This window comes from Pan paniscus, chromosome 12, assembly GCF_029289425.2.
Source record: "Pan paniscus chromosome 12, NHGRI_mPanPan1-v2.0_pri, whole genome shotgun sequence".
NCBI classification, from domain to species: domain Eukaryota; kingdom Metazoa; phylum Chordata; class Mammalia; order Primates; family Hominidae; genus Pan; species Pan paniscus.
The window spans coordinates 29,190,844-29,215,602 of NC_073261.2; the positions used below are offsets into that span (position 1 = coordinate 29,190,844).

At 40.3% G+C, this 24,759-nt stretch overlaps 1 protein-coding gene across 2 annotated transcripts in view; it reads right to left on the reverse strand.

The window, feature by feature from the left end:
* Positions 1-15,735: 15,735 nt before the first annotated feature.
* Positions 15,736-24,759, reverse strand: part of MRPL30 (mitochondrial ribosomal protein L30) — a 42,345-nt gene continuing 33,321 nt past the window's right edge. For both annotated transcript variants that reach the window (XR_010109246.1, XR_008624310.3), the window contains one exon: positions 15,736-23,239. The gene's annotated coding sequence lies outside the window, so the exon portion shown is untranslated. The remainder of the gene's footprint in view (positions 23,240-24,759) is intronic.

Sequence of the window (24,759 nt, forward strand, 5' to 3'; positions counted from 1 at the left end):
CCTATCTCTACAAAAAATACAAAAATTACCCAGGCATGGTAGCACACGCCTGCAATCCCAGCTACTTAGGAGGTTGAGGGGGGAGAATCACCTGAGCCCGGGGAGATCGAGGCTGCAGTGAGTCATGATTGCACCACTTCACTTCAGCCGGGACAACAAAGTAAAACCTTGTCTCAAACAAACAAAAAACTCCAAAACCAAACCAAAACAAACAAACAAAAAATTAGGTTCTTACTGGAGGATGAAGAAAAATTGTCTTATAAATAGTTTTTATTGGGTTTTGAAGGGAAGGCTAGGGTTAAAGAAAGACACAAAGAGAGAGAGTGGTGGCTTTACAGCAAATGCCAGCTTTGTATCCAGCATAAGACCTGCAGCTTAATGCCAATGGCCATCGCCACTTACAGGCTGGGGCAATTATAGGCTGGGTGGGAGGGGTCTGGAACAGGGGGCATGGCTTGCTGCCTGGGAAAATGTTGATAACATGTTCCCATGATTAGGCAGTTTGGTGCCTGTTCCGGTGCAGTGTGAGGTTCCTTACACTTTCTTCCAGCAGAATATAATAAGAGAGTCAAGCGGTTGGGCAGGCTGTTTGTCACAGCCCAAACCCCTGTGGAATGTTTCACTTTGACCAAGGTCTGCGAAATGGCTGGGGGGGTTACAAAATGGTGCAGTTTGGACTAACAGTTTCCAGAGCAAAAAAATAAAAAATAATAAAAACACCTAAAAATATTTCCCTTGCTAGACTTATTCATGATTGTATTCTCATCCTTTCTTTTTCTTGGCCATTAATGCCTCACCTGCTGAGAGAACTGTGACCTAATAAGAAATAGGTGTTGGCCTCTGCAGTGTGGTGCAGGAGAAGCAAGGTGAGGAAGCCTCAGCTTCCACACCGGTGACCTCTAAGAACGCTCTCCACACTGATGATTGAAGTGCTGCGCGCTTCTGTTTTACAATGCTAGGTAGGGGAAACATTCCCCACGCAGACACAATGTCCATTCCCATAATACAATCAGGTAAGAGACGCACGCAAGCACTTCTCACGAAGCCTGCTGAAAAACACCAATTCGCCTACAGACTTTAATTCCATCAACCACTACATCCCTAACTGCGGCCTCCATTAGGACTTAATTAACAGGTTTTGGTGTTACAATACTAGGTATTAAGAAGTGTTAGGCCGGACTTCGTGGCTCACGCCTGTAATCCCAGCACTTTGGGAGGTTGCGGTGGGTGGATCACCTGAGGTCAATAGTTTGAGATTAGCCTGGCCAATATGGTGAAACCCCGTCTCTACTAAAAATACAAAAATTAGCTGGGCGTGGTGGTGCACACCTGTAATCCCAGCTACTGGGGAGGCTGAGGCAGGAGAATCATTTGAACCCGGGAAGCAGATGTTGCAGTGAGCCGAGATCGTGCAACTGCACTCCAGCCTGGGCAACAGGGCGAGACTCCATCTCAAAAAAAAAAAAAAGTGTTCCCCAGCCGGATGTAATATCCATTCCCATAAAACATTCAGGTAAAGGACACACAGCTTTACCTAAAGTCTGTTTAAACATTCCACCTTTCATGATCCTATCAACCCTTACCTTTTACGGTTCCCTCATTCTAACTGCAGCCTGCCTCAGGGCTTCATCAATGGGTTTTGGTACCACAGTGCTGGGGGCTCCTGTATTGAGTCCCAGTAATCTTTTCTCCACACTGCCCCCACCGCTGACCATTTTACCTACTGATGTGCATAAGGCTTTGGGTCTCCACTGAGAAGGGGTAGAGCCAAGGGACTGTGACCCTTTTGTCAATCTTCATCTTGATGAACCTGCTAACAACTGTCACAGTGATTGCTGGTCAGGTTTCTCATGATAAACTTTGCCTTTGGCTTTTTAAATTTCTCCAAACTGGAGTAAATAGAGCAGGCTTATTTGGAACCCTTTAATGTTAAGGGACCAGCAGGGGTTCCCTTGGGCCTGCTCAACCTTTGGTAGTGCTGTGTTAAATCCTTTGTTTTAATCCATCAATATCCATTTTATTCACCCCACTTCTTAATAACCATCTAAAGCTTTCCACCCTGCTGGGACAAGTCCCATGACTCCTCTTTCTTTTTCTTCTTTTTTTGCTTCTGTCAATATTTGCTTTACATACCTTCTTTCTTTCTTTCTTCTTCTTCTTTTTTTTTTTTTTTTGAGACGGAATTTCACTCTTGTTGCCCAGGCTGGAGTCCAATGGCGTGATCTCGGTTCACTTCAACCTCCATCTCCCAGGTTCAAGTGATTCTCCTGCCTCAGCCTCCCAGGTAGCCAGGACTATAGGCATGTGCCACCACCACGCCCAGATGTTTTCTTTTTCTTTCTTTTTTTTTTTTTTTGTATTTTTAGTAGAGATGGGGTTTCACCATGTTGGCCAGGCTGGTCTCGAACTCCTGACCTCAGGTGATCTGCTCACCTCGGCCTCCCAAAGTGCTGGGATTACAGGCGTGAGCCACTGCACCTGGCCAAGCACCTTATTTCTTAATTGCTGTTTAAAATTTTCTACCATGCTAAGACCTGCCCTCTGCCTTTCTCCATTCTCTTCTTAATTAACCTAATGTGTTTTTTTTTTCAACTTTTATTTTAGATTCAGTGGGTACTTGTGCAGACTTGTACAAGGGTACATTGCATGATGCTGAGGTTTGGAGTACAATTGAACCCATCATCTAGGTAGTGAGCATAGTACTCAATAGGTAGTTTTTCAACCCTTGCGCTCCTCCCTACTTCACCCCACTTATAATCTGTCTCTTGTTCCCATCTTTATGTCTATGTGTACCCAATATTTAGCTCTTACTTATAAGTGAGAACATGCAGTATTTGGTTTTCTCTTTCTGCATTAGTTCTCTTAGAATTATGGCCTCCAGCTGCATCCATGTTGCAGCAAAGGACATGATTTTGTTCTTTTTTTATAGCTGCATAGTATTCCATGGTGTATATGCACCATATTTTCTTTCTTTTTTTCATATTATACTTTAAGTTATGGGTTACATGTGCAGAATGTGCAGTTTTGTTACATAGGTATACACGTGCCACGGTGGTTTGCTGCACCCATCAACCTGTCACCTACATTAGGTATTCCTCCTAATGTTATCCCTCCCCTAGCCCCCCACCCCCTACAGGCCCCGGTGTGTGATGTTCCCCTCCCTGTGTCCATGTGTTCTCATTGTTCAACTCCCACTTAATAAGTGAAAACATGCAGTGTTTGGTTTTCTGATCTTGTGATAGTTTGCTGAGAATGATGGTTTTCAGCTTCATGCGTGTTCCCACAAAGGACATGAACTCATCCTTTTTTATGGCTGCATAGTATTCCATGGTGTATATATGCCACATTTTCTTTTTTTTTTTGAGATGGAGTCTCATTCTGTCGCCCAGGCTGGAGTGCAGTGGCTCGATCTCAGCTCACCGCAAGCTCCGCCTCCCGGGTTCATGCCATTCTCCTGCCTCAGCCTCCCAACATAGCTGGGACTACAGGCACCCACCACCACGCCCGGCTAATTTTTTGTATTTTGAGTAGAGACAGGGTTCCACCATGTTAGCCAGGATGGTCTTGATCTCCTGACCTCGTGATCCGCCCACCTCAGCCTCCCAATATGCTGGATTACAGGTGTGAGCCACCATGCCCAGCTATATGCCACATTTTCTTAATCTAGTCTATCATTGATGGACATTTGGGTTGGTTCCAAGTCTTTGCTATTGTGAATAGTGCCGCAATAAACATACGTGTGCATGTGTCTTTATCGTAGAATGATTTATAATCCTTTGGGTATATAGGCCTAGTAATGGGATTGCTGGGTCAAATGGTATTTCTAGTTCTAGATCCCTGAGGAATCGCCACACTGTCTTCCACAATGGTTGAACTAGTTTACAGTCCCACCAACAGTGTAAAAGCATTCCTATTTTTCCACAACCTCTCCAGCATCTGTTGTTTCCTGACTTTTTAATGATTGCCATTCTAATTGGCATGAGATGGTATCTCACTGTGGTTTTGATTTGCATTTCTCTAATGACCAGTGATGATGAGCATTTTTTCATATGTCTGTTGACTGCGTAAATGTCTTCTTTTGAGAAGTGTCTGTTCATATCCTTTGCACATTTTTTGATGGGGTTGTTTGCTTTTTTCTTGTAAATTTGTTTAAGCTCTTTGTAGATTCTGGATATTAGCCCTTTGTCAGATGGATAGATTGCAAAAGTTTTCTCCCATTCTGTAGGTTGCCTGTCCACTCTGATGATAGTTTCTTTTGCTGTTCAGAAGCTCTTTAGTTTAATTAGATCCTATTTGTCAATTTTGGCTTTCGTTGCCATTGCTTTTGGTGTTTTAGTCATGAAGGCTTTGCCCATGCCTATGTCCTGAATGGTATTGCCTAGGTTTTCTTCTAGGATTTTTTATGGTCCTAGGTCTTACATTTAAGTCTTTGATCCATCTTGAGTTGATTTTTGTATAAGGTGTAAGGAAGGGGTCCAGTTTCAGTTTTCTGGATATAGCTAGCCAGTTTTCCCAACACCATTTATTAAACAGGGAATCCTTTCCCTATTTCTTGTTTTTGTCAGGTTTGTCAGAGATCAGATTGTGGTAGATGTGTGGTGTTATTTCTGAGGCCTCCGTTCTGTTCCATTGGTCTATATCTCTGTTTCGGTACCAGTACCATGCTGTTTTGGTTACTGTAGACTTGTAGTAAAGTTTGAAGTCAGGTAACATGATGCCTCCAGCTTTGTTCTTCTTGCCCAGGATTGTCTTGGCTATGCGGGCTCTTTTTTGGTTCCATATGAAATGTAAAGAAGTTTTTTCTAATTCTGTGAAGAAAGTCATTGGTAGCTTGATGGGGATAGCATTGAATCTATAAAATATTTTGGGCACTAAGGCCATTTTCACAATATTGATTCGTCCTATCCATGAGTATGGAATGTTTTCCCATTTGTTTATGTCCTCTCTTATTTCCTTGAGCAGTGGTTTGTAGTTCTCCTTGAAGAGGTCCTTCACATCCCTTGTAAGTTGGATTCCTAGGTATTTTATTCTCTTAGTAGCAACTGTGAATGGGAGTTCACTCATGATTTGGCTCTCTGTTTGTCTGTTATTGGTGTATAGGAATGCTTGTGATTTTTGCACATTGATTTTGTATCCCGAGACTGCTGAAATTGCTTATCAGCTTAAGGAGATTTTGGGCTGAGATGATGGGGTTTTCTAAATATACAATCATGTCATCTGCAAACAGAGACAATTTGACTTCCTCTCTTCCTATATGAATACCTTTATTTCTTTCTCTTGCCTGATTGCCCTGGCCAGAACTTCCAATACGATGTTGAATAGGAGTAGTGAGACAGGGCATCCTTGTCTTGTGCCGGTTTTCAAAGGGAATGCTTCCAGTTTTTAGCCATTCAGTATGATATTGTCTGTGGGTTTGTCAAAAATAGCTCTTATTATATTGAGATACGTTCCATCAATACCTAGTTTATTGAGAGTTTTTACCATGAAAGGCTGTTGAATTTTGTCGAAGGTCTTTCCTGCATCTATTGAGATAATCATGTGGCTTTTGTTGTTGGTTCTGTTTATATGATGGATTATGTTTATTGATTTGCGTATGTTGAACCAGCCTTGCATCCCAGGTATGAAGCCGACTTGATCGTGGTGGATAAGCTTTTTGATGATGTGCCACATTTTACTTATCCAGTCCACAATTAATGGGCACCTAGATTGATTCCATGTCTTTGCTATTGTGAAAAGTGCTGTGATGAACATATCGGTGCATGTGTCTTTTTGGCAGAATGATTTATTTTCCTTTGGGTGTATATCCAGTAATGGGACTGCTGGGTTGAATGGTAGTTCTATTTTTGGTTCTTTGCGAAATCTCCAAACTGCTTTCCCTAGTGACTGAGCTAATTTACATTCCCACCAACAGTGTATAAGCATTCCCTTTTCTCCACAGCCTTGCCAGCATTTATTTTTAAAAGTTTTAAATAGCCATAGTGTGAGATGGTATCTTACTGTGGTTTTGATTTGCATTTCTCTGATGATTAGTGATGATGAGCATTTTTTCATATGTTTGTTAGTTGCTTGTAAATCTTCTTTTGAGAAGTGTCTGTTCATGTCCTTTGCCCACTTTTTAATAGGGTTATTTGTGTTTTATTTGTTGGTTTGCTTAACTTCCTTATAGATCCTGGATATTAGACCTTTGCCAGATGCACAGTTTGTGAATACTTTCTCCCATTCTGTTGTCTGTTTACTCTGTTAATAGTTTCTTTCACTGTGCAGAAGCTCTTTAGTTTAATTAGGTCCCATTTGCCGAGTTTTGTTTTTGTTGTAATTGCTTTTGAGGACTTAACCATAAATTCTTTCCCAAAGCCATCATCAAGAAGGGTATTTCCCAGGTTTTCTTCTAGGATTTCTATAGTTTGAGGTCTTACATTTAAGTTCTTAGTTCATCTTGAGTTCATTTTTGTATATGGTGAAATGTAGGGGTCCAGTTTCATTCTTCTGCATAGGCTAGCCATTTATCCCAGCACCAATTATTGAATAGGGAGTCCTTTCCCCATTGCTTATTTTTGTCACCTGTCAAAGATCAGATGATTGCAGATGTGTGGCTTTATTTCTAGGTTCTCTGTTCTGTTCTATTGGTCTATGTATCTGTTTTAATACCAGTACCATGTTGTTTTGATTACTGTAGCCTTGTAATATAGTTTGAAATCAGGTAATGTGATGCCTCTGGCTTTGTTCTTTTGGCTTAGGATTACTTTGGCTATTCAGCCTCCGTTTGGGTTACAATAGTTTTTTTTTCCTAATTATGTGAAAAATGATGTTGGTAGTTTGATAGGAATAGTGTTAAATCTGTAGACTGCTTTAACAATATTGATTCTTCCAATCCAAAAGCATGGATGTTTTTCCATTTGTTTGTATCATCTATGATTTCTTTCAGCAGTGTTTTGTATTTCTCCTTGTAGAGATCTTTCACCTCCTTTACTAAGTGTATTCCTAGATTTTAAAATATTTTTGTGGCTATTATAGTTGGGATTGTATTCCTGATTTGGCTCTCAGTTTGAACGTTATTGGTGTATAGAAATGCTACTGACTTTTGTACATTGATTTTGTATCTTGAAACTTTAATGAAGTTGTTTATGAGTTCTAGCTGTCTTCCAGTTTAGGGTTTCCTAGATACAGAATCATATCATCCATGAAGAGAGATAGTTTGGCCTCTTCTTTTCCTATTTGAGTGCCTTTTATTTATTTATCTTGCCTGATTGCTCTGGCTAGGACTTCTGGTACTATGTTGAGTAGGAGTGGTGAGAGTGGGCACACTTGTCTTGATCCAGTTCTCAAGGGGAATGCTTCCCACTTTTGCCTATTCAGTATGATGTTGGCTGTGAGTTCATCAGTGATGGCTCTTAGTATTTTGAGGTATGTTCCTTCAATGCCTAGTTTGTTGAGGATTTGTATGTCTGGTAGAATTTGATTGTGAATCCATCTGGGCCAGGGAATTTTTTGGTTGTTATGTTTTTTTTTTCTTTTATTACTAATTCAATTTCAGAACTCATTATCGGTCTGTTCAGGGTTTCATTTTATTTCCAATTCAATCTTGGGAGGTTGTGTGTTTCCAGGAATTTATCTATTTCCTCTAGATGTTCTAATTGATGTGCATAGATTTGTTCATAATGGTCTCTGAGTATCTTTTGTATTTCTGTGGGATCAGTTGTAATGTCACCTTTGTCATTTCTAATTGTGCTTATTTGGATCTTTTTTTTCTCTTTGTTAATCTAGCTAGTGGTTCATCAATCATGTTTATCCTTTGAAGGAACCAAGGTTACCTTTTGAAGTTTATCAGTCATGTTTATCCTTTCAAGGAACCAACGTTTCCTTTCAAGGTTTCAAGCTTTCAAGCTTTTGTCGATCTTTTTTTATGGATTTTTGGTCTCAATTTCATTCCATTCTGCTCTGGCTTTAGTGATTTCTTCTGCTAGCTTTGGGGTTTGTTTGTTCTTGTATCTCTAGTTCCTCTAGGTATGATGTTAGATTATTAATTTGAGATCTTTCTAACTTCTTAATGTAGGCACTTAGCACTACAATTTTTCCTCTTAAACTGCTTTTGCTGCATCCTAGAGATTTTGGTATGTTGTATCTCTGTTTTCATTAATTTCAAATAATTTGTTTTATTTCTGCCTTAATTTCATTATCTGCCCAAAAGTCATTCAGGAGCAGTTATTTAATTTCCATGTAATGGTGTGCTTTTGAGATCTTCTTGGTATTGATTTCATTTTTATTCCACTGTGGTCTGAGAGTATGCTTCATATGATTTTGATTCTTTTTTTTTTTGAAGACTCTATAACCCCGGCTGGAGTGCAGTGGTGCAATCTTGGCTCACTGCAACCTCCACCTCCTGGGTTCAAGTGATTCTTGTGCCTCAGCCTCCCAAGTAGCGGGGGCTCCAGGCATGTGCCACCACACCTGGCTAATATTTGTATTTTTAGTAGAGATGGGGTTTTGCCATGTTGGCCAGACTGTTCTCAAACTCCTGGCCTCATGTGATCCACCCACCTCAGCCTCCCAAAGTGCTGGGATTACAGGTGTAAGCCACCGCACCTGGACAGATTTTGATTCTTTTTTAATTTTATGAGGCTTGCTTTATGGCTGATGTGGTTGGTCTTAAGAGTATGTTCTGTGTGCAAACAAGAAAAATGTGTATTCTGTGATTTTGGACAGAGTATTCTCTAGATTGATGTTAGGTCCAATTGGTCAAGTGTAGTTTAAAGTCCAGAATTTCTTTGCTAGTTTTCTGCCTTGGTGATTTGTTTAATGCTATCAGCGGGGGAGTTGAAGTACCCTACTATTATTGTCTGGCTCTCTAAGTCTTTTTGTAGGTCTAGAAGTACTTTTTAATGAATCTAGGTGCTCCAATGTTGAGTGCAAATATATTTAGAATAGTTAGGTCTTCTTGTGGAATTGAATCCTTTATCATTATGTAATTTCCTTCTTTGTCCTTTCTTACTGTTGTTGGTTTAAAGTCTGTTCTATCTGATATAACAGAATATATAAAGACTCCTGCTCTTTTTAGTTTTCCATTTGTGTGATAGACCTTTTTCCATTCCTTTATTTTGAGCCTATGGGTGTTGTTACATATGAGATGAGTCTCTTGAAGACAGTAGACTGTTGGGTTTTGTTTACTTATCCAACTTGCCACTCTGTGCCTTTTAAGTGGGGCATTTTAGACAATTAACAAAAGGTTAATATTGATATGTGAGGTTTGATCTTGTCATGATGCTCTTAGCTGATTGCTTTGTAGCCTCAATTATGTAGTTGTTAGAGGATCTCTAGGCTACGTATGTTTCTGGGCTTAACTGTGTTTTTGTGCTGGCAGGTATCATTCCTTTGTTTCCATGTTTAGAACTCCCTTAAGGACCTCGTGTAAGGCTGGTCTAGAAGTAACAAATTTCTTTAGCATTTGCTTATCTGAAAAAGATTTCATTTCTCCTTCATATACGAAGTTTAGTTTGGCAGAATATTCTTTTTTTTTTTTTAACTATTGGTGAGAAGTTTATTTTATTCTGCTTTTACTTTAGATGTCAGGTAAACAGTAAAAAAAAGTATTTTGTGTAACTTGTGAATAAATGATTTTTTGTTTGAAAAATTAACATAAGCTGCTGTGAGGTTTTTACTTGTTTTTTTAATTTTATTTTTATTTTCATTTTTTAATTTTATTATTATTATACTTTAAGTTTTAGGGTACATGTGCACAATGTGCAGGTTAGTTACATATGTATACATGTGCCATGTTGGTGTGCTGCACCCATTAACTTGTCATTTAGCATTAGGTATATCTCCTAATGCTATCCCTCCCCCCTCCCCCCTCCCCCCACCCCACAACAGTCCCCGGTGTGTGATGTTCCCCTTCCTGTGTCCAGGTGTTCTCATTGTTCAATTCCCACCTATGAGCGAGAACATGCGGTGTTTGGTTTTTTGTCCTTGCGATAGTTTGCTGAGAATGATGGTTTCCAGCTTCATCCATGTCCCTACAAAGGACATGAACTCATCATTTTTTATGGCTGCATAGTATTCCATGGTGTATATGTGCCATCTTCTTAATCCAGTCTATCGTTGTTGGACATTTAGGTTGGTTCCAAGTCTTTGCTATTGTGAATAGTGCCGCTATAAACATACGTGTGCATGTGTCTTTATAGCAGCATGATTTATAGTCCTTTGGGTATATACCCAGTAATGGGATGGCTGGATCAAATGGCATTTCTAGTTCTAGATCCCTGAGGAATCGACACACTGACTTCCACAATGGTTGAACTAGTTTACAGTCCCACCAACAGTGTAAAAGTGTTCCTATTTCTCCACATCCTCTCCAGCACCTGTTGTTTCCTGACTTTTTAATGATTGCCATTCTTACTGGTGTGAGATGGTATCTCATTGTGGTTTTGATTTGCATTTCTCTGATGGCCAGTGATGATGAGCATTTTTGTGTGTGTCTTTTGGCTGCATAAATGTCTTCTTTTAAGAAGTGTCTGTTCATATCCTTCACCCACTTTTTGATGGGGTTTTTTTTTTTCTTGTAAATTTGTTTGAGTTCATTGTAGATCCTGGATATTAGCCCTTTGTCAGATGGGTAGATTGCAAAAATTTTCTCCCATTCTGTAGATTGCCTGTTCACTCTGATGGTAGTTTCTTTTGCTGTGCAGAAGCTCTTTAGTTTAATTAGATCCCATTTGTCAATTTTGGCTTTTGTTGCCATTGCTTTTGGTGTTTTAGACATGAAGTCCTTGCCCATGCCTATGTCCTGAATGGTATTGCCTAGGTTTTCTTCTAGAGTTTTTATGGTTTTAGGTCAAACATTTAAGTCTTTAATCCATCTTGAATTAATTTTTGTGTAAGGTGTAAGGAAGGGATCCAGTTTCAGCTTTCTACATATGGCTAGCCAGTTTTCCCAGCACCGTTTATTAAATAGGGAATTGTTTCCCCATTTCTTGTTTTGTCAGGTTTGTCAAAGATCAGATGGTTGTAGATATGCAGCATTATTTCTGAGGGCTCTGTTCTGTTTCATTGATCTATATCTCTGTTTTGGTACCAGTACCATGCTGTTTTGGTTACTGTAGCCTTGCAGTATAGTTTGAAGTCAGGTAGCGTGATGCCTCCAGCTTTGTTCTTTTGGCTTAGGATTGACTTGGCAATGCAGGCACTTTTTTGGTTCCATATGAACTTTAAAGTAGTTTTTTCCAATTCTGTGAAGAAAGTCATTGGTAGCTTGATGGGGATGGCATTGAATCTATAAATTACCTTGGGCAGTATGGCCATTTTCACGATATTGATTCTTCCTACCCATGAGCATGGAATGTTCTTCCATTTGTTTGTATCCTCTTTTATTTCATTGAGCAGTGGTTTGTAGTTCTCCTTGAAGAGGTCCTTCACGTCCCTTGTAAGTTGGATTCCTAGGTATTTTATTCTCTTTGAAGCAATTGTGAATGGGAGTTCACTCATGATTTGGCTCTCTGTTTGTCTGTTATTGGTGTATAAGAATGCTTGTGATTTTTGTACACTGATTTTGTATCCTGAGACTTCGCTGAAGCTGCTTATCAGCTTGAGGAGATTTTTGGCTGAGACGATGGGGTTTGGTGAAGGGATCAATTCAACAAGAAGAGCTAACTATCCTAAATATATATGCACCCAATACAGGAGCACCCAGATTCATAAAGCAAGTCCTGAGTGACCTACAAAGAGACTTAGACTCCCACACAATAATAATGGGAGACTTTAACACCCCACTGTCAACATTAGACAGATCAACGAGACAGAAAGTTAACAAGGATACCCAGGAATTGAACTCAGCTCTGCACCAAGCGGACCTAATAGACATCTACAGAACTCTCCACCCCAAATCAACAGAATATACATTCTTTTCAGCACCACACCTACTCCAAAATTGACCACATAGTTGGAAGTAAAGCACTCCTCAGCAAATGTAAAAGAACAGAAATTCTAACAAACTGTCTCTCAGACCACAGTGCAATCAAACTAGAACTCAGGATTAAGAAACTCACTCAAAACCACTCAACTACATGGAAACTGAACAACCTGCTCCTGAGTGACTACAGGGTAAATAATGAAATGAAGGCAGAAATAAAGATGTTCTTTGAAACCAACGAGAACAAAGACACAACATACCAGAATCTCTGGGACACATTCAAAGCAGTGTATAGAGGGAAATTTATAGCACTAAATGCCCACAACAGAAAGCAGGAAAGATCTAAAATTGACACCCTAACATCACAATTAAAAGAACTAGAAAAGCAAGAGCAAACACATTCAAAAGCTAGCAGAAGGCAAGAAATAACTAAGATCAGAGCAGAACTGAAGGAAATAGACACACAAAAAACCCTTCAAAAAATTAATGAATCCAGGAGCTGGTTTTTTGAAAAGATCAATGAAATTGATAGACCGCTAGCAAGACTAATAAAGAAGAAAAGAGAGAAGAATCAAATAGACGCAATACAAAATGAAAAAGGGGATATCACCACTGATCCCACAGAAATACAAACTACCATCAGAGAATACTATAAACACCTCTACACAAATAAACTAGAAAATCTAGAAGAAATGGATAAATTCCTCGACACATACATCCTCCCAAGACTAAACCAGGAAGAAGTTGAATCTCTGAATAGACCAATAACAGGCTCTGAAATTGTGGCAATAATCAATAGCTTACCAACCAAAAAAAGTGCAGGACCAGATAGATTCACAGCCGAATTCTACCAGAGGTACAAAGAGGAGCTGGTACCATTCCTTCTGAAACTATTCCAATCAATAGAAAAAGAGGGAATCCTGCCTAACTCATTTTATGAGGCCAGCATCATCCTGATACCAAAGCCTGGCAGAGACACAACAAAGAAAGAGAATTTTAGACCAATATCCTTGATGAACATCGATGCAAAAATCCTCAATAAAATACTGGCAAACCGAATCCAGCAGCACATCAAAAAGCTTATCCACCATGATCAAGTGGGCTTCATCCCTGGGATGCAAGGCTGGTTCAACATACGCAAATCAATAAATGTAATCCAGCATATAAACAGAACCAAAGACAAAAACCACATGATTATCTCAATAGATGCAGAAAAGGCCTTTGACAAAATTCAAGAACCCTTCATACTAAAAACTCTCAATAAATTAGGTATTGATGGGACATATCTCAAAATAATAAGAGCTATCTATGACAATCCCACAGCCAATATCATACTGAATGGGCAAAAACTGGAAGTATTCCCTTTGAAAACGGGCACAAGACAGGGATGCCCTCTCTCACCACTCCTATTCAACATAGTGTTGGAAGTTCTGGCCAGGGCAATCAGGCAGGAGAAGGAAATAAAGGGTATTCAATTAGGAAAAGAGGAAGTCAAATTGTCCCTGTTTGCAGATGACATGATTGTATATCTAAATTCTTTATTGGAATTTATTTTCTTTAGGGATACTGAAAACAGGCCCCAAATTCTGGCTTGTAAGATTTCTGCTGAAAAGTCTGCTGATAACCCAATGGGGTTCCCTTTGTAAGAGATCTCACCCTTATCTCTAGCTGTCTTTAAGATTTTTCTTTCACATTGAACTTGGAAAGTCTAATGATTTTGTGTCTTGGGAATGGTCATCTTGTGTAGTATCTCACAGGAGTTCTCCAAATTTCTTGAATTTGCATGTTGACCTCTCTAGCAAGACTGGGGAAATTTTCACAGGCTATATCCTCAAATACATTTTCTAAGTTGCTTACTGTCTCTCGGGAATGCCAATGAAGTGTAGGTTTGGTCTTTTTTAATCCCTTATCTCTTGGAGGTCTGGTTCATTTTTAAAAAATTCTTTTTTCTTTATTTTTATAAGACTGGATTAATTCAAAGGACCAGTCTTTGACCTCTAAAATTCTTTCCTCAGCTTGGTTTAGTCTGTTCTTAAGGCTTCCAACTGTATTTTGATATTCCTGCAGTGAATTTTTAAATTCTAGAAGTTCAGTTTGGCTCTTTCTTTCTTTCTTTCTCACTCTCTCTTTCTCTCCCTTCCTTCCTTCCTTCCTTCCTTCCCAGATCAATTGTTTGCTACAACAAACAAATCAATAACTTTCAGATAAATTTAACAGAATCCAAAGTATTTATAATATAACCTTCACAATGTCCAAGCTACAATCCCAAATTACTTACATATAAGAAGCAGGAAAATGTGACCCATGATCAAGAGAGAAATCAACAAGGAGGGACCAACCCCAAGATGACCCAGATGTTAGAAATGGCAGGCAAGGACTTTAAATATTATAAGTATGTTAGTATGCTCAAGAAATAAAGGAAATTAAACTTCTAATGAATGAAAAGGCAGTAAAATCTCAACATAGAAATAGAGATGGCAATCAAGTGGCAATTCCAGAACTAAAAAATACAATATCTGTAATGAAATAAAAAACATTTCCATAACTATAGAAGGTTGCCTCATGCCGCTTCCCAGGCAATGTGGCCCTCCACTCAAAAGTAACCAATATTCCAACATGTATTACCATAGATTAGTTTTGCCTGTTATATAAATACAGTCATACAGTTTATACTGTTTTGGCCTGGCTTTTTTTGTTTAACATAATGCCTGTGAGATGCACGCTGTTGCATGGATCAGTGGTTGGTTCATTTTATGATTGAGTAGTATTCCATCGTATGAACACACTACAATTTGTTTATCCCTTAGGTTGACAGACATTTTTTGGTTTTTAAAAATAAAGCCACTATGAACATTTTTGTTACAAGTCTTTTTGTAGATACATGCTTTTATTTCTCTTGAGTAAATTCTCATGAATAGAGTTGTTGGGTCATAGGGTAGATGTCTGTTTAATTTCATAAGAAACTACCAGGCCGGGCACAGTGGCTCATGCCTGTATTCCCAGCACTTTAGTTGAAGGCCAAGGTGGGGAGATCACCTGAGGTCAGGAGTTCGAGACCAGCCTGGCCAACATGGTGAAATCCCGTCTCTACTAAAAATACAAATACAAAAATTAGCCATACATGGTGGTGCACGCCTGTAATCCCAGCTACTCGGGAGGCTGAGGCAGGAGAATTGCTTGAACCTGGGAGGTGGAGGTTGCAGTGAGCTGAGATCATGCCGCTGCACTCCAGCCTGGGTGACAGGACAAGGTCCATCTCAAAAAAATTTTTAAAAGGCCAGCATGGTGGTGGCTCATGCCTGTAATCTCAGCAATTTGGGAGGCTGAGGCAGGCGGATCACGAGGTCAGGAGTTCGAGACCAGCCTGGCCAACATGGTGAAACCCCGTCTCTACTAATAATACAAAAATTAGCCGAGCGTGGTAGCACATGCCTGTAATCCCAGTGACTTGGGAGGCTGAAGCAGGAGAATCGCTTGAACCTGGGAGGTGGAGGTTGCAGTGAGCCGAGATCATGCCATTGCACTCCAGCCTGGGCAACAAGAGTGCAACTCTGTCTCAAAAAAAAAAAAACCTAATTAAAAATAAATAAATAAAAATTTTAAAAAAATAAACTACCAAAAAGTGTTCCCATGTGGTCTTACCAGTTTACACTCTTACTAACAAAGTATGAAGAGTTCCAGTTACTTCATACTTCTCCAACAGTTGCTATTGTCAGTCTTAGTTTTAGTTATTAGTTTTATTTATTTAGTTATTAGTCTTAGTTTTAGTTATTGGCCATTTGGATATCTTCTTTTGCTTTGTGCCTTTAAAATCTCTTACCAATTTTTAGTGGTTTCTTTTTCTTTTTCTTTTTTTTTTTTTTTTTTTGAGATGGAGTTTTTGCTTTTGTCGCCCAGGCTGGAGTGCAATGGCGCGATCTCAGCTCACTGCAACCTCCGCCTCCCAGGTTCAAGCGATTCTCCTGCCTCAGCCTCCCGAGTAGCTGGGATTAGAGGCATGTGTGACCATGCTTGGCTATTTTTGTATTTTTAGTAGAGGTGGGGTTTCTCCATGTTGGTCTGGTTGGTCTCGAACTCCTGACCTCAGGTGATCCGCCCACCTCAGCCTCCCAATTGCTTTTTAGGATTACTTTATATATTCTGGATATGAATTCCCTATCTGATACATACTTCGTAACTATCTTTTCTCAGCCTGGAATTTGCTTTTTATCTTGCGTGTGCACTTGAAATGAATGTGCATTCTGTGGTTGCTGGATGTAGTGCCCTGTGTAAGTAAAAATAGGATGGCCAACTAATTATATCATCTCCATCTTTTATTTTTACTAAATGTTTGTCTAACACTTGTTGAGAGGAGGGTATTAAGGTTTCTAACTATAATTTTAAAAGTTTCTATTCTCCCTTTTAGTTCTGGTAAGCTTTGCTTTCTATATTTTGAAGTTATGATATTAAGGGAAGGGTTCTAGTTCTGGATAACATGGAGCAAACACATGACTACTTTTCTCTTACACTAAATACAACTATAAAATCTGGACAAATGCATGGGCAGCTGTTTAAAAACTCCAACAAATAAATATCAGCAGGATTATCAGGGAAAAACATCAGAATTTGATATGAGAATACCACCAAACTGGCGATGAATTTACCCTTATTTTTCCCTCTAGTATTCCCCTGCATGAACTCTAAGCATCTCAAACCCAGAAGTGAGAACTGAGTAGAGACAGAGAAACATTGAGGAAAACTTTCTAGTTCTGAATTAAGGGGCCAAATAGAAAAATGCCACAGACAAAAATCCCACATATTTTTGTTCTACTTTTTCTCCATTCTCTCATGCTCTGGTCCATAAAAAACCCTTTGGCAGGGGTGATGGCAGCAGCAAAAGCCAAACCACTGGAGTAGGGGAATTCCCTTTTAATTTTGTGCAGCTGCAGCTCTAAGAGAATGGAACCAAACCCCATTGTTCTTTTACTCTCTCTGTTCTCCTGACACTGGGGCACCAGACATACCACAATTGCTGAATTGGTTGGTTTCTGGCCAGAGACCCAAAATGCTTCCAGGGACCTCAAGCCAACAAATTCCAATAAGATTTATTTATTTATTGTATTTTTAAAAATTTATCTATTTATTTATTCATTTATTTATTTTGAGATAGAGTCTAGCTGTGTCATTCAGGCTGGAGTACAGTGATGTGATCTCGGCTCACTGCAACCTCTGCCTCCTGGGTTCCAGCAATTCTCCTGCCTCAGCCTCCCGAGTAGCTGGAATTACAGACACTTGCCACCATGCCCAGGTAATTGTTGTATTTTTAGTAGAGATGGGGTTTCACCATGTTGGCCAGGCTGGTCTTGAACTCCTGACCTCAAGTGACCCACCTGCCTTGGCCTCCCAAAGTGCTGGGATTACAGGTATGAGCCACCACACCTTTCATACTTTTAAAGGCACCTTTTTCCTGCTTCTCGAACAAGGGGTCGTTGTTTGTTTCCACAACTTGGAACCAACGGCCATTTTATGGTAGGTCCTCAATAGGTAGAGTATATGGTTCTAGAAATGAAGTATTGGAAATAGTTGGGACATCTCTCAGCATCACTCCCAGTGAGCCACTAGAGATATTTGTGTTTCCAGTCTCTGTAACACTAAGTTGGGTTGGTCTGAAGGATCTGGCTTCTAGGGGCAGAGGCATGGAGGATGATAGTAGAGAACATATCTACCAAGGGACCCAGTAACTCACTGAACCTAAACTATGGCTGCCATCTGATTATTTGGGGGCTCTTGTGCTGTTGGAATAGCAGGCAAAGACGAGATCTTATTCTAGTAACCCTTTAGAGAAGATTCCAGAAGACAAGAGTTCTTTTTACTAATGGAGGCATGGATAACTATGTCTGGGGCTCAGAAGATCCACTAGAGCATATCTTGGTTCTCCTGTGCCATATGTGAATGTAAATGAGGAGGAGGGACTCCTCCCTAACTAATTCTATGAGGCTAACATCATTTTGATACAAAACCTGGCAGAGATACAACAAAATAAGAAAACTTCAGGCCAATATCCTTGAAGAACATTGATGCAAAAATCCTCAGCAAAATTCTGGCAAACCAAATCCAGCAGCACATCAAAACGCCTATTCACCATGATCAAGCAGTGATTTTTGCACATTGATTTTGTATCCTGAGACTTTGGTGAAGTTGTTAATTGGCTTAAGAAGCTTTTGGGCTGAGATTACGGGGCTTTGTAAAATAGGATCATGTCATCTACAAACAGGGATAGTTTGACTTCCTCTCTTTTTATTTAGATGCTCTTTATTTCTTTCTCTTGCCTAATTACCCTGGCCAGAACTTCCAATACCATGTTGAATAGGAGTAGTGAGAGAGGGTATCCTTGTCTTGTGTCAGTTTTCAAGGGGAATGCTTCTGGCTTTTGCCCAGTCAGTATGATGTTGGCTGTGGGTTTGCCATTGATGGCTCTTATTATTTTGAGGTATGTTCCCCAATACCTAGTTTATTGAGAGTTTTATCATGAATGGATGTGTAATTTTATTGAAAGCATTTTCTGCATCTATTGAGATAATCATGTGGTTTTTGTCTTTAGTTCTGTTACATGATGAATCCCATTTATTGATTTGTGTCTGTTGAACTGACGTTGCATTCCAGGGATGAAGCCTACTTGATCGCATATGTACCAAATAAATGAGGCAAAACTGACAAAAATAAAGGGATAAATAGGCAAATCCACAATCATAGTTGAAGATTTTAACATCCCTCTTTAAGCACTTGATGGAATAAAATAAAAGGAAAAAAATTGGTGAGGATCTAGAACTCTGCTGTTGATATGATAGCCACTAGAGCCACAAGCGGCTATTGTGCTCTTGAAACATGATTAGTCTAAAGTGAGGTTTGCTGGGAGATGAAAAGTTCACACTGATTTTCAAAGAGTTAAAATGAAAACAATAATGTAAAATATTTTATTCATAATTTTATGTTGATTACAGGCTGGGCATGGTGGCTCACACCTGTAATCCTAGCACTTTGGGAGGCCAAGGAGGGTGGACTGCCTGAGCTCAGGAGTTCGAGACCAGCCTGGGCAACATGGCGAAACCCTGTCTCTACTAAAAATACAAAAAATTAGCTGGGCATGGTGGTTCACACCTTTAATTCCAGCTACTCGGGAGGCTGAGGCACGAGAATTGCTTGAACCCAGGAGGCAGAGGTTGCAGTGAGCCAAGATCGCACCACTGCACTCCAGCCTGGGTGACAGAACGAGACTCTGTTTCCAAAAAAATAAAATAAAATAAGTAATTTTATGTTGATTACATGTTAAAATGCTATTTGGATATTTGGGCTTAAATAAAACGTATTATTACAATTAATTTCACCTGTTTCTTTTTTCTTCACTGATTATGGCTACTAGAAAATTTAAAATTACACATGTGGCTGACATTACATTTCTTTTGGACAGCGCTGATCTAGAAGACCTGTAAGACACTGTCAAGCATGTTGACCTAATTGACATTTATAGACATTCAAGTAAATAACAAAAAAATAGGCATTCTGTGCATGAATACATGGAAAGTTCCCTCAGATAGACCAAATCTGTGCCATCAAACAAGTCTCAATAAATTTCAAAGATTAAAATCTTACAAGAGATGTTCTGTAACCACAAGAGTATTAAATTTAAGAGCAAATGGCCAGGCTCATTGGCTCATGTCTGTAATCTCAGCCCTTTGGGAGGCTGAGGCAGGAGGATTGCTTGAGGCTGGGAATTTAAGACCAGCTTGAGCAACATAATGAGACCCCATCTCTACAAAAAATTTTTTTTCAGTAGCCGGCCTGGTGGTGGGCCTGTAGTTTTAGATTCTTGGGAGGCTAAAGCAGGAGGATTGCTTGAGCCCAGGAATTTCAGGTTGCAGCGAGCTAGGATTATGCCACTGCACTCCAGCCTGGGCAACAGAGTGAGACACTGCCCGAAAAAAAAAAAAAAAAAGAGAGAGTAAAAATGTTAAAATATCTATAAAATCCCTAAATATCTGAAAACAAAACAACATACTTTGAAACAACCCATGAGTCAGAGAAGGAATCACAAAGCAAAGTAGAAAATATTTCTTCTTCTTCTTCTTCTTTTTTTTTTTTTTTTTTTTTGGAGATGGAGTCTTGCTCTGTTACCCAGACTGGAGTGCAGTGGCACGATCTTGGCTAACTGCAACCTCCGCCTACCAGGTTCAAGCGATTCTCCCACCTCAGCCTCCCGAGTAGCTGGGATTACAGGCACCCGCCATCATGCCTGGCTAATTTTTGTAATTTGTTTTTTTAGTAGAGATGAGGCTTCACCATGTTGGCCAGGCTGGTCTTGAACTCCTGACCTCATGTGATGCACCCACCTCCGTTTCCTGTGCTAGGATTACAGACGTGAGCCACCATGCCTGGCCGAAAATATTTCAAATTGTATAAAAATGAAATTATTCATTATACAATTATTATACAAATTGTATAATAATGAAAACATAATATACCCAAATTAGTGGGATGCGGCTAAATTGCAAGAAAAGAAAAACAGAAAAGATAGTCAAAGACCAATATCCATCAGAATTCTTAACAAAATCTTAGCAAGCTAAATCTAGCAATATATAAGAAAGATAATTATTCAATACCGAGTGGAGTTTACTCCAGTAATTTAAGGTTGACTTAAAATTCAGAATGCAGAAAAAGCATTTGGCGATATCTAATATGCATCCATGATTAAAAAAAAAAAAAAGAAAGAAAACTTCTTAGCAATCCAGAAAGAGAAAAAAACCTCTCTATCTGATAAAGGACACCAACAAAAATGTCAGCTAACGTCTTGTTTATGTTGAACTACTCAATAGTTTCTCCCTAAAATCAAGTCAGGAATAAGCCTAGTATGGACTTGTAAAGGAAGTCTTATCTTATAGTTTATTGTAGGTATAAATGCCATTGCTGTGTGCAGCTATTATCTTGTGGCTGACTGCAATTCTCTGAAATGATTGGGGAGGTACAGGAAATGGATTTGGGCTGTGACAGCAGAGTGGTGAAGGCTGGCTCAGTTAGCCAGTGAATTCTGGCTATAAACCATGAGAAGAGATTCAGGGACTGCTTATCTTATAGCACGAAAATGATCCTAACTCATACTCTGCCTTAAGTCAGGCAGAATGTGCCCTTCTAGGTCCCATCTGCCCTGCACCTCTAGCCCTCATACACCCAACTGGGGCTTCCTCCCTGGTGGATCTCCTCTGTGCTCCTCTAGGCTGCTGCTTTGCAAGGACCCCACACTCCCACTTCCTTCCCCAACCCCATCAGACTGAAATGTTGGCCTCAGCATCTCGGATAGTTAGTGGCTCAGACCTCGCTCTTTTCTGAAGAGTTGCCCCTTCCTAGGGGATTTTAAAGACTCAAAGCCTTAACTTATTTTATTTTTAATTGACAAATAGTAAATGTATCTACTTATGTGGTACAATGTGACATATGTATATTGTATATTATGGAATGATGACATATGTATATTATGGAATGATTAAATCAGGCTAATTAACATATCCATCACCTTATATACTTATCACTCTTTCATACTATGAACATTTAAAATCTGCTCTCTTAGCAATTTTGAAATATATATTACATTATTATTAGCTATTGCCACCATGCTGTACAATAGATCTCAAAAAACTTATTTAAATAACTATACTTCTGATTGTGGAATGTCACCCCTTGGCAGAGTGATAGGGAGATGTTTTGGGCAAGGGCCCTTTCCAAGTTCTATTCTATACTGTCATCTTGAGAAGGCAGTTTCTTGCAATTGTGCTAAGTCAAGGCTCTACATTCAGACAGATTTTACCAAATTAAGATTGTAAATATAGAAAATGACTTAATAAAAGCAACACCCCCTGCCAGTGGCCCCCCAAATTTCTGAACCAGAGGGTGTGAGAAAGCAATAAATGAGATGTGAGTATAAGTGACAAACTGACAGTTTGGGGACAACTGTAACCAAAAGTAAGAACTCTTCAAAGCAGGAGACTGACTGAGCAAGACAAACAGAATTTAACTTTCAAAAAAAAAAAAGTTCAGTGAGCATGACTGCAGACTAAAGAGGGAGAACTTAATGAGGTACAGTGTAAAATAAATACTTTAACATCCCAACAGGAACCTGGAATTTAGGGTCTACTCTTTTAGAAGGGTTGAATTCTCCCTGAGAAATTATTGACCCTCTTGTCTGAATTTCTTTTTTTTTTTAGACAGAGTCTTGCTCTGTCACCTAGGCTGGAGTACAGTGGCACTATCTCGGCTCACTGCAACCTCTGCCTCCCAGGTTCAAGCAATTCTCATGCCTCTGCCTCCCAAATAGCTGGGACTACAGGCACCTGTCATCACATTCAGCTAATTTTTGTATTTTTAGTAGAGACAGGGTTTCACCATGTTGCCCAGTCTGATCTTGAACTCCTGACCTCAAGTGATCTGCCTGCCTTGGCCTCCCAAAGTGCTGAGAGTACAGGTGTGAGCCACCATGCCCAGATCTATATTTCTGAGGTTGAATATGATGCCAAAAACCCATGGGAACATTGAACCATGAGAAACATATTTATCAAGGCACCAAGATTCTGATTGATTAGGTTAAACACACCAGCTAGAAATTTCCGAAGTGGACAAAACAAAAGCTGAGAGGTGTGTTGTGCTCCTGTCTTCCTGCAGGGCCCTGAGTCAGGTGAGAAGCCCCAGCTGCTCTTTACCTCCCTTCCTGCAAGTCCTGCTCTGACTGAGCCTAGGGAGGCATTCATTTCAGGAGGAAAAAGTTCCTTTTGTAAGAACCTACCATTTTGTTCCCACATCCCAGTGAGTCTGGGCCAGAGCCCCAGCATGAGGGTGAAGTGCTGGGGTGATAAGGATATAGGTGCATTGGGAAGAGGGGTGTGCCCTGTGGCTGCTGTTAGGGCCATACTGTGTTACAGGAGCAGTCACTATAGCTGCTTGTTTCCTTACTTAAGTGTTTATTCTCTCATGTATCTATCTATCTATCTATCTATCTATCTATCTATCTATCTATCTATCCATCCATCCATCTGTTATCTATCTATCTATCTATCTATCTATCTATCTATCTATCTATCCATCCATCCATCCATCAAGCTATCCATTTGTTTGAGTAGCTTTTATTATTATTTAGGTAGGGTAAGGCCAACAGATTAGGAGATGACTGCCAATGAAACGATAATTTTCTATACTCACGGATCCCCGGAGAGGGAGTACATGTCACACCACAGGGGGCCACAAGGGGAGTAATTGGCATCAGTCATGAGGCAGAGGGAAGCGAGGACCCATGGGCAAGCACCTTTGTTGTGGTTTCTGCAGAAAGGAGTGGGAGAAGCAGGGTAAGCAGGCTTAAGATTGGCTCATTTGAATAAGTTCAGTGGGCTCTGGGTATAGGACTATCCCTGGTTGTGTGGTACCTGGCCATGGACTGATTAGCACAGGTGGATAATGGCCCCAAGTATGAGACCCCAACAAGGGAGGTTGTTGGGAGTGTGGACTTAATCACCTGCTCAAGAAAAGAACTTACTGGCCCCTAGTCCTGGCCTCAAAGCTGGCTCCGGACAGCACTTAAAAAGTATATCACACCATCCATCCATCCATCCATCCATCCATCCATCCATCCACCCATCCACCCACCCATTTATCTACCTACCCACCCACTCATCTATCCATCCATCCATCTATCCATCCACCCATCCATCTCTGCATCCACCCATCCATCTATCTGTTCATCCATCCATTCATCCATTTATTTAAACAGCACATTAGCCAGAACAGGTGGTAAGCAGACAGCCTGAAATCCTAAGTTCAGAAAAGGTGTCCTGCAATGTAATATATAATAATAATCTCTTGCTCCTGTTTTCTGTCCATTTCACCTGCTCCAGGATAGAAGTTTACCTGCTTTGAAGCCTGTGGAGAGTGGGCTGAGCTGGATGGAGCTGGGGGACCCCTACCCAACAGGGCTGTATTTCTCCTTGCCAGTGGGTAAAGGCTAGTCTCACAAGCTCGACCTCAGGCCCCAGGCTGAGCTGGACAGCAGAGGGGAGGAGAAAACATTGCTGCTGCCAGAGTCATCTCTTTGGGAAGGAGTCTTTTATCCCAAGCCTGGGATTCAGTCCCCAGCTATGAGGATGGAGAGCCCCAGAAGTCCCAACCATATTTCCTCAAATGCTCCCGCTTTTATCGGGGTGCAAGAGTTTCTCTTCTAACTTAAAAAATGCTTTCGTAGGCTGGCTGCAAGTGGCTCATGCCTGTAATCCCAGCACTTTGGAAGGCCAAGATGGGCAGATAGCTTGAGATCAGGAGACCAGCCTGGGCAACATGGTGAAACCCCATGATATGGTTTGGCTGTGTCCCCACCCAAATCTCATCTTGAATTGTAGCTCCCATAATTCCCACATGTTGTTGGAGGGAGCTGGTGGGAGATAATTGAATGATGGGGGTGGATTCTTCCATACTGTTCTATTGGTAGTGAATAAGTGTCACAAGATCTGATGGTTTTATAAGGGGTTTCCCTTTTCACTTGGCTCTCATCTTTCTCTCTTGCTTGCTGCCATGTAAGACGTGCCTTTCACCTTCTACCATGATTGTGAGGCCTCCCCAATCACATGGAACTGTGAGTCCATTAAACCTCTTTTTCTTTATAAGTTACCCAGTCTCAGTATGTCTTTATCAGCAGCATGAAAATGTACTAATACACCCCGTCTCTACAAAATATTTAAAAAATTAGCCAGGTGTGGTGGCATGCACTTGTAGTCCCAGCTACTTGGAAGGCTGAGGCAGGAGGATTACCTGAGCCTGGGGAGGTCAAGGCTGCAGCGAGCTGTGACCAC